The sequence below is a fragment of the Chenopodium album genome, chromosome 3 (assembly GCF_948465745.1).
Source record: "Chenopodium album chromosome 3, dcCheAlbu1.1, whole genome shotgun sequence".
NCBI lineage: Eukaryota > Viridiplantae > Streptophyta > Magnoliopsida > Caryophyllales > Amaranthaceae > Chenopodium > Chenopodium album.
This window is the reverse complement of record NC_137836.1, coordinates 20,077,716-20,088,579: the sequence shown is the minus strand read 5'-3', so window position 1 is coordinate 20,088,579 and position 10,864 is coordinate 20,077,716. Positions and strand designations below refer to the sequence as shown.

At 36.1% G+C, this 10,864-nt stretch overlaps 1 long non-coding RNA gene across 2 annotated transcripts; it reads right to left on the bottom strand.

The window, feature by feature from the left end:
- Positions 1-6,194: 6,194 nt before the first annotated feature.
- Positions 6,195-9,703, bottom strand: LOC145623888 (uncharacterized). 2 transcript variants are annotated; one of them, XR_014110285.1, is made up of 4 exons: positions 9,445-9,703; positions 9,132-9,317; positions 8,611-8,877; positions 6,195-7,534 (listed from the first exon to the last, which is right to left on the bottom strand). It is a non-coding gene; the product is annotated as an uncharacterized LOC145623888 (long non-coding RNA). The 2 variants fall into 2 exon arrangements; XR_014110284.1 differs by lacking the exon at positions 6,195-7,534 and adding an exon at positions 7,605-7,873.
- Positions 9,704-10,864: the final 1,161 nt, after the last annotated feature.

The following is a 10,864-nucleotide window of genomic DNA, read 5'->3' as shown; positions in this document are numbered from 1 at the left end:
CCTTTGTGAGCTTCCCTTGGTAAGGATGTGAGTGATCCATCTTCATGTTTGAATGAAGGAGTTCATGAGGATGATGATGGTGAGTTTGAGAAATCAAGAGAGATTGAGAGTCCCTTGAGTGATGGTGGAAGAGTTGTGAATGAAGAAAATGTCGATTTTGAGGATTCCAACCCCCTTCCCCATCTTGATAAGTCTACCTTGCATGTTGGTGACCCTTCTATCCATGAGTCTTTGGACTCATTTGAGGTTATAGCTAGTATGTTCATTGAAGGTGTAACAAATCATTATAGCCTCTTGAGAGAGTTCATTGGCAATGCTTCATGGGAAAGGGATGAGTTTGAGAGAAACCTTTATCCTTTCATGCATGGTTTAGAGACTCTAGGCTTTGAGGATCTTGAGGGAGTTGTTGTTCATCGTTGTGATAGAGAGGAGGATGAGGGTGTTTCTATTGGAGAGTTTTTGTTTGAGGGAGATGTGAGTCATGAGTGTTCTTTTGTGGATTCTATGATTGATTTTCATGCCCTCATTGGTGATGTGAGGCTTTGTGAGACCATTGTTTCTCCTCCCCTTCCACATCTCCCTTTCTCAAGGAAATTTGACCACATCTCCTACTATCCCATGTTCCTCCCTTCTTTTGTCAAAGATCCTATTGAGGACCCTCTCTTGTTTGATGAGACTCTTCCTTTTTATCCCTCTATTATTGAGGAAATGGGTGATTGTGCCACCCAAAAAGATTTTGAGGAGGTTTTGCCATTTTATTCTTTTCCTTATTTTTCTTCTTCTTTCTCTTCTTATTTTCTTGATTTTTCTTTTGATTTTTCTTCTTTCTTTTGGCATCTTCCTCCTCACTTATGTGCAATAATCTTGTTGCACGTCCTCCTCCTGTCATTTGCCTACTTATTATCATATGAAATGTGTAGTAGTGCATTTGATAAGCTCTTGCGTTCGTTGCAATATTATTTACTAGAGCGGTCTCGCTTGGACGTTAAACAAGCCTTTCTCGGGAAGTAACCCGAGGTTTTTATTTCTTTCATTTTCTTTTCTTTTTAGATTAGATTTTCTCTCATAGAAATGTTTGTGTTCTTTTTTTTCTAGGTACATGACTTGATATACACTTATGCATTGGTTTGGATCAAGAATTAAGGAAGTTTGACGCCTGTTTTTGCTAGCATATGGAAATCGAGACTCAATTTAAGAGAAAATCGGCTTTGAAAGGTTAAATTGGTTCATTTGCTGGTGTTTACACCCACCAATATCCGGTAATATCTTTCCTAGCTCTTTCTCTAATGGTTGGTGACTCGTTGGACTTGTGTTGGTTTGTTGGATTGATTTCTTTCTTTTCCCCTCCCATGGATTATTTGGTTTATATTTGAGTATATTGTCTCACTCAAGCTTGGGGGGAGGGTATTCTATCATGTTTGGTGGGATGTTGATTCATTTATGTCATGCACTTGAGTATATGCATTTCCATGTCTTTTCTTTTATTTTGAAAAATCCAAAAAGATTTTTGTTTACTTTCAAGGTAATTTTGGCAAAATGTGTTTTGTTTGTTCTTATTTTGGACATTTTTTTTTTTGGGACTTGAATCCTTGAATTTTTTTCTTCCTAAGTGGTAAATGTATGCACGGTTTGAGAGTGTCATTGGTTGACTCTAGGATACTATATGCTAAGGTAGTCGGGTTAAGAACTTTTAGGGGTCCATGAAGCCTTAGTTCACGGGAATGTGGTAAGATGGAGTTGCTCTCTATAGTGGATTTGAAACCCTTGGTTGGTATTTGTTTGGTTATAATCCCTTGTGAGCTTCATTTGTTCTAGCCTTCATCACCTTGTTGAGCGGCTATTTAGGATCCTTGATGTAGGCGTCGTTCGAAGTGCGCCTACGTTAAAAGCATGTGTGAATATGCTTGGCACTCATAGGAAGTGGGAATTGACACAATACGATTAGGGACAAATAAAGTAGGGAGCCGCCAACAAGTTTTTTAGGAACTTGTAAACCGTTCACGGATCATAAAAGGCAACCACGATAATGGACAACGATAGGCAACAACGATTGACCCGTGAAGGTTACACCCCATTCATAATCCATGAGATTATTAACTCCATATGGTTCGGAACCACGAAAGGAGAATCGGGGATGATGGTACGAAGTGAGTTATGGAGTCACATTCGCCCGTATTGGCCTCTACTCGATTCTTATAGTGAAAAGTGATTCTTGTGATCTCAAAGGCATACAAACAATAATTCAATTCGCTCCAAACTATTATTTAACTAAATTGGTTTAAGATTAATGCACACATAATTCTAAAATATTGGTGATCACTTGATTAAATAACAAGATTAAAAGGATCCTAAACCGGTTGTCCAAATTATCTTATTAGGCGTGATTTTCAATTACATATTCCCTTTAAACATGTAATATGGTGATCATAATAACAATTATAGAACAACATTAATATTAAAACCAATTTAATCACAATTCCAACAACATAAAATCGATAGAAAAATAATAAAAATAAAAGGAGCATGACTCTTACTTTGATTCTGTTTGTTTGCAACTACAAAATAATAAACGAGTTAGTAACTTCAAGGAAATAAATAAACAATAACTAAATTAAATTAAATAAAGTAAAGTTGATTTTGGGGCCAAACCCTCAAACAATTCTACCTTTCAGGCCTTGGCTTAAGGACAGAACCACAAGTGAAGTATGGACTCCTTTGAGTACTTGAAGAAGGAATTTTGAAGTGAAAAAGGGTAGGCTAGTGTTTAGGCTAAAGCATAGAAGAGAGAAAATAAAATTAGAGAATTACTCGGTGCCCCGTACATCAGAAATGAGGGGGTATTTATAGGGAAAATGTGCTGAGGGAGCACACGGAACCCTAAAATGATAAAAACCCTAAAAAATTATCCCGTGACAAGGTCAAACTGTACCGTGACACGGGAAGCTCCACCGTCAGACGGTACACTTTCCCGTGACACGGTACATTTTTGGTGTGACGCGGGAAATTTTCAAAAAACGGGATAAAAAACGCGTTAAGGGTTTACGCGGAAAAGACACGGAATGTCCCGTGTCACGGCAGACCTCCCGTGTCACGGGAAATCCCACCGTCAGACGGGAAGGATTCCCGTGACACGGTAGGTACCTGCCGTGGCTCGGGAAATTCCAGCCTGCTTTTCCGTCTAAATACATTTTTAACCCTAATTTCCTTCGGCATTTTAAGTGCCGATTGATAATTTCGGGCCTTTTCTGACTTTTTATTATTCAGGCTAAAATAAGAAAATAATTAAATAAAAATAAATAAAGCGTTTGGGCCAAAAATAAATAATAAAACAATAAAAATAAAAAGGCTTGGGCTAAAAATTAATTAATAAGTTTGGGCTGAAATTAAAACTATGCTTTTACCAAACATCAAGACTAATCCATGGACTGTTCAAAAATATGAATTTAATAAAATACGATTTTTTAAGCACTCTCGGGATTAAATACTAAACCCGACAAATAGTGGCGGTGAAAGGTTGTTCATCATCGGGTTTGGTTTTAGGGAGACATTTTTAGGTGTCTACACTTGACTATGCATGTCTTAATCCTTGTTTTGACCTCTAGCTCCCAAGATCGTGACCGAGCCACTCTAGGGGAGGAAAAGGGCACCCTTTCTCATTTTTCTTTATCTTCTTTTTATTTTGTTACAAATTTGGTTTTCTATTTTGCATCGACCTACTTATTAACCAATTTGAGCCTAATGTTTCCCGCTCTTGTTTAAACCGCATTACAAACCCAATGGCCTATGTATACCAACCCTTTTAGTAAGTGAAGCATTGGCATGTGAGGATTGAGTTTTGATAGTGTTTTTCATGAGCAAGAAAACTTTGTGAATTGGTTTAAGTAAGGTATTGAAAATTGAGCTTGAAAAGAAAATGCAAAAAAGTTTGAGAAGAAAGATGCAATTCAAGAAAATCAAATGAAGTTTCAAGAAAAAGCCGTCCATAGTTTTAAAATAAAAATAAAATAAAAAAAAGGCAAGTACATCAAATAAGATTTTCTTAAAAAAAAAAAAAAAAAAAAAAAAAAAAAAACACACACACACAAAAATATTTTAGTTTGGTTTCGTTTTCTTCCCGAGTTAAAGCATTGAGGACAATGCTTCGTTCAAGCTTGGGGGGGAGCGTTACTTTGTTTTTGGTATATATTGTGTTAGTGTTGAATAAGCTTGGGGGAAATGGCATTATTGGTATTTTTGTTTGATATTTTATGACTTCTTGAGTTTGTTTTTGAGAGTAGGCCACTCTTTTGCTTCACTTAGGAAATTTCACCAAAATTTTCAAATTTTTACCCCGCCTTAACCCTTAGCCTTACGTTACAACCCAATAAAAGACCCTTAGACTTTAGTGGGGTTAGGTCAAAGAACGGTGGAGGGAGATAGACTTCAAACCTATGGAGAGAGTATGCATAGTTGAGATGTCGGGATTACCTTCTAAAAGTTTTTCATTTCTTTATCTTTTTCCAGTTCCTTCGAAGAATCATGAGAAGCTAGCTTAGGGGTTGCTTTGAACCTAGTGGAGAGAACGCGGCCCGATTGGTTGGGGCTAGGGTGGATTGTGTCCCCATTAGTTCTCTATGCTTAGCATATGTTATGTTTCGATCAACCATTGACATCTTGGAACGTGCATACATTTGTCTATTTAGAAAGGTTTGCATTCATTGGTGCTTGTTCCTATCTCTTATCCAAATATGAACTTTGTGTATTCTTTCTCTTTTTATGTTTCTTTTTCTTTTCTTTTTATTGCCTTGCCTTGGTTTTTGTTTAGAGTTTTGGGTTAAACTCTTAGGACACCCTTACGAGAGCACACTCGTCCTCTAGGGCGATCTAGGGGTTTAAAGGGCTTGTCTTTAGTTGCTAAAATTGACCGTGATTCCTACGAAAGTGAGTTAGTGTACATTCTTGTCTCCTTTAGTGTCTTAGAGTTGCTTGAATAAATCACTCTCCTTCTCCCGTGTTTCATGTTAATTTGCTCGAGGAAGAGCAAAAGTTTAGCTTGGGGGAGTTTGATAAGTGACTTTTATGTCACTTTTAGGGTGTTTATTGAGTCGCTTTCCGGCTTATTTTACAATAACTTAGCCAATTTTTTCCTTTATTTCTATTATTTTCTTATTCTCGTCTTTTATCTTTATTTTTAGTATTTTAGTAATTTTTAATAGTTTTTAGCTTATTTTCTTAATTTTCTTAATTTATTTAATTTATCTTATATTATATGTTTATATTTTAAGTTTTTAGTTCTTGTTTTCTAATAAGTTCCTAGTTTCTCTCATTTTCTTATTTTATTTTATTTTCATGTTTGTTCTCTTTATTTTATTTAATTTCTTTTGATTTTATTTTTTTATGTTATTTTTATTTTATTTTATTTTATCTTTATTTTATTTTATTTCGTGGTAATACCCTCGTGTTTTTGGTTGTAGGTGTTCCGGGTTTCAAGTTCAAATCGTGTTCGGGGTCCGAGGTTCGAGGCAAATGCACAAAGCTCCCTCCTCTTGCTGCTGCCAGCACCACTTTTAGCCACAACCAAACCAACACCACCAACATCACCAAACAACACCAACAGCCTCCACAGCCACGCAAAACCAACCTCAATTCACCAAACCACCACCAAAATCGCAACCAATCCCCTTCTCCCATAAACCGCAACCAACACCACCTATCAGCCCACCACAACCGCACCAGCACTCCACTCCAATCAAGAACCACCTCCGTCAGCCACCAATCAACCACCAACCTCAATTCACCAAACCACCTGAACCACGCCCTTCCCCTGTATCCACTCGCAACAACAACAATTAGCAACCAATTCACCACCTCACCTCCAACTCACCTCAAATTTATCTCCATTCACCACCTCCAACCAAACCCACGCAAACACCACCCACCAATAAGAGAAGCCGCTTCAATCGAACCTCCGAATTCGCCCAAATTAGCATCTGTAGCAACCCAGACCACCGCGGCCGCGCAGCCTTGTCAAAAAGCGTGCAATTGGAATCCAATATCATAGTCGAGGCAGTAGCTTTGCGCGACTTGTTGTGCGACTTCTGTGCGGGCGCGCAATTGTGGGTCAATCACGAGCTTTTCACGTGATTTTTAATGAAAATCGGACGGCTGCGATGTGATGATGCTTGATGATGATGGAGTATGAACGGTGATGATGATGCGTGAATGGTGTTTGAATTGAAAGCAGCCAATTCGAAAGGGAGAAGAAGAGGGGGTCTGATGTTTTCGTGGGTTTGGGTGGGAATTTTGGGGATTTTGGGGTTTTCTTTTTTCTTTTCATTTTCTTTTATTTTATTTGATTGTAGTTTTGTTTTTATTGGTTTTTAGTTTAGTTAATTTATTTGTTTTATTTAGTTTTATTTCTTTTTAGTTTCTTTCTTTTATTTTATTTTTTATTTAACTTGTATTATAAATACCCCTTTGGGGTTATTTTCTCATAACTTTCAATCAACATTTTATTTTAGATAGATTAGATTAGTTTAGCCTATATTTTCTCTCTCTTAGGGTTAGTTTAGGAGTAGTGTAGAGAGAGAAAGCTTGGATTTCCATGGAGTTTTTGAGAGGTTTAAGAAACAACTTTGTGGAACTTCTCATCTATTCAATGAGCATTTTCTAACTTTCTCTCATCTTTATTTCTTGCTTAATTCTTAGTTTTTGCTTTTTGTTTATTGATTTGAGTAGATTAATTAGTTTATTTGTTTAATCTTGTTTTTATTCTTATTTTACCTTGTTTTCCATGTCTTTCTTCATTATGTTAGCTTAGATTTTGTTCTAGAGAAATGGATGAAGGTTATGTTAATAAATTGAATGATTGATTGTGATTAGTATGGAATTGTTTCTTGATTATTGTGTATGGATGATGCTTTTATGGATTAGAATCTTTCTAGCTAATGGATTCTATGTTCTTAATTGTGCTTTCAATCGATTGTGCGAGAGTGAGTTGGTTGAGAGCCCTAATTTCTTCCATACCTTTGCTAGGCTAGTTGCACGAGAGTGAATTAGTTTAGTAGGATAATTAACATGCTTAATTGTGCGAGAGTGAATTAAATGTGTTGATTGTTCCTAATCAAGGTCATTTTCATCTAATTGTATAATGTTATTGAATGTATTGATGTGATTGGATTCCACTTTCCCTAGTTTTAGTTATTTGTTCTTAGTTGTGTTTAGTTGAACCTCTATCTATCTCACAAGCTTTCCTACTAGTCTAGTTAGCACAAATTGATACACTTAGTCCTTTTGGGTTCGACCCTTTACTTGCCACTAACTAGTTTAGTGTAAGTTTAGGTATTATAAATTTCTAATTTGGTTAGGGTTAGTAGTCCCAACGACCTACTTTTGCCATGGATCATTCATTTAAGCACATGAAATGATATCATTAGATCATTGAAAAATGAGTTTAGAAGTATACATTACGGATTTCACCTGCATTAGCATCTTCAAATTTGTCAAAATCGCAGCTTGAACCCCTTAATTAGTAAGGAAATCATCCTAATCAGGCCTGAGAGAGCATAGAGCTTTATTAAAAACTAAATGTTAAAATTTCAATCTAATAAAAAGCTTAGTTTGGTACACTGCCTGAAAGTCTGCTTATAATCATAAATAATTATTTTTACAGAAAAGGAGAAATCAAGGCGAAAATGTACTCTGTATTAGACTTAAAAAGACAATAGAGCATTAGAATTCAACAATTCAATTTGGTCATAAACCATCAAACAAATTTTAAATGACATTATTGAACAACTATCGCTCAGCATTAAACCCCTAAAATATACACTGAAGTAGTACCACTATTTTTTCGCTTAGATGAGACAGAGATCAAGGCCGGAGAGTGATCTCCCTGACATTGTTAGCAAACACAATTGACACTGTTAGCAACAAATAAACAGGCTCAAACCCTTCTCCAATCACAGGAATTATTCGAAACCTCTCCAATACATCCACCCTCAAAATTGTGTATGAGGTACATACTGATACACGTAATCTCAAACTACCAACTAAGTCAAGTGTAAGGCTTTTAGACATACACATGCATACCCTTATCTCACTATCCAACCTTTTGAATTCCAACAGCCAATAGGACCTCTTTATTCTGAATTTCTTATTATTAGTATTTCATTAAAAAAAAAAAGAAGAAAGAAAACAGATTTTTGTAAGAATCATCTTTCTTTCTGTCTTTTGAAATATGCAGAAACTATAAATGTTATAACAAAATTTTGAGGCACAACTCAATAAAAAAATTAAAAAAAAAACAGATGACAAAAATGTAAATTTTATAAGAAATTATGACAGCAAAACAGCACCAAATTCACTGAATCTGGTCACTAGCATATAAGTTATCTAACCTTGCAGGTACTCTTTCATATCTAAGCAAAAATAGAGCATGAAAATTATAGAAGAGCATGAAGATTATGCAAACTCTAGAGGTCTCAAATTAAAAGAGTTTAGCTAGAATTCCTCACAACAGAAGTTCATTAGAACAAAAATCAGGCAAGAAACAAGAGCATAAATAATAAAACTAACGAATATTTGGAATTGAAACGGGTTAATGAGTAAATAAAGAGCATTGTATATTACCTTAGTATCCAACATTATAGAAGTAAACTTGTAATCAAAGTGAGCATTATTGTATTCTCTAACCAAATCAATGGTTTTCTAATGTGAAGCATGGTCACCATGTGACATATTTAATCACGCCACATTCATTGCTTCCTCATCTAGTTTCCATATCATTTCACGACTACTGGTCGAAGGACCAATCGTACAAACAATTTTAGTTTTTCTCCAAGCATTAGATTTCGGTTCATCCAAAAGTAAATCAACAAATTGCAGCACAAATGGACCCTATAAATAAAGTGCCAATTAGAACAATGATGCAACCAAACCATCCAAAACTCGTAACAAATCACTCATCTTGTAACAAATCTCGTAGCAAAAAACAATGCATTATATTCAAAACAATAACATCAATTCCTCTAATTAAAGACACTTAACTATCATTAATTAAATGCGATATTCTTGTCAAATACGAATTTAAATATCACAATGAATTAATAAATTAAACTAGACAAATAAATAGAAATTATATAAAAACTTACTGGAGAGATAGGGCCATTGGGAGAATCAACACTAGTAGCAGGTTCAGTGGTTTAATTTTAACAGATCGAACAGTGAAGAACTCCTTCGATAAAAATCGTTTTGCGCTTCAATTTGACATCAATCTGAGCAGCCAAATCTTGCACAGTAATCACCTCCAACATTGTACACAATACAATCATGCAAACCTATACACCCATGCAACCAAATTTTCATCACTAAGCAAATTAATCTAACATTTACAAACGACAATGGCCCAAGAAATTGAAAAAAAAAATCAAATTAACACCAAAAAAAAGGAAAGTATATACATACCAATAACCAAGATCTGAAGCAAAGGACTCGAGAAGAGATATACCCGTTACCATCGCCGCCGGTGAAGAAAATGCGCTACTGTGTATGGTGAAATCAAAAAGAGAAAAGGAGAGCGATCTAGTTTAGGATAAAGGAGAGATAGAGATGGCGCCGGGGGGTGGAATGGACGGCGGGACGGCGGAGCTGAGAGATACGAGAGAGATCCAGTTTAGGGGAGAGAGAGAGAGAGAGAGAGAGAGAGAGAACGATTAGGAAAGAGAAAGAAAGAAAGAAGAGGGGAAAGAGGGAGAAATAAGAGGGCTGTTTTTTTTTAACAGTAAATTCCCACCAGTTCAAACTGGTGCAATTTTATTTATTTGGCACCGATTTAGTTTGAACCGGTGCCATTTCTATTATACTGAATTCCACCTAATTTATTTCCCACCGGTTTTTAAGAACCGATGCCAATAACTCGGTGTGCATTTGTATTTTTCTACTAGTGAAAGATTCTCGAGTATTAAGTACGCTATACACCACTTGAAAAATTGTATCTCGCATTAGTGTGGGCCACAACCAAGTGAAGACACTACATACTCGTTCACACAGTCTATGTTGTATCTCGGATGGATCCCCTAAAGGATCTCTTCAAGAAATCTACAATTAATGGGTGAATATCAAGATGGATAGTTAACTTAGCCCAATTCGATGTAAGGTTTATGCCATAAAAGGCTATTAAGGGATCAGTGGTCTTGGAATTCTTAGCGGATTTCCCAATAGAAGATTCGACTCCCAAACATGAAAATGAGTTCCCGGATGAAGATGTAATGCTTACAGAGGACGATACATGGACGTTATACTTCGATGGAGCATCAACCCAAAGGGGTTTTGGTGTGGGAGTAATGTTAGTATCGCCAAAAGAGGAACATGTTCCAATCTCTATAAAGTTAGATTTTGACGTTACCAATAATGCTGCAGAATATGAAGCATGTGTGGAAGGCCCCGAAACAACGTTAGCATTGAGAGTAAAGAAACTTTGAATATCAGAGATTCATCTTTAATCATCAACCAGATTTCCAAAAGGTGGAAAGTAAGGAGCGAAAGTTTGGCCCTTTACCAAACATATCTAGAAACTCTCACTAATCATTTAGAAAAGGTATAATACCCCTATCTACCAAGGGAGGAGAAAAAATGTCGTTGACAATAGAAAGAGACATAAACCAACTTACATTCAAGCAGTAGAGGATGATGAGGTAGTTTAAGATGACAAGAAGAAGAAGAAGAAGAAGAAGAAGAAGAAGAAGAAGAAGAAGAAGAAGAAGAAGAAGAAGAAGAAGAAGAAACCTGGTTTACAGACATCCTCAACTATGTCGCAAAGGAGAATATCCACTCCATGCTGACAAAGGAGAATATCCACTCCATGCTGACAAAAGAGTAAAACGAG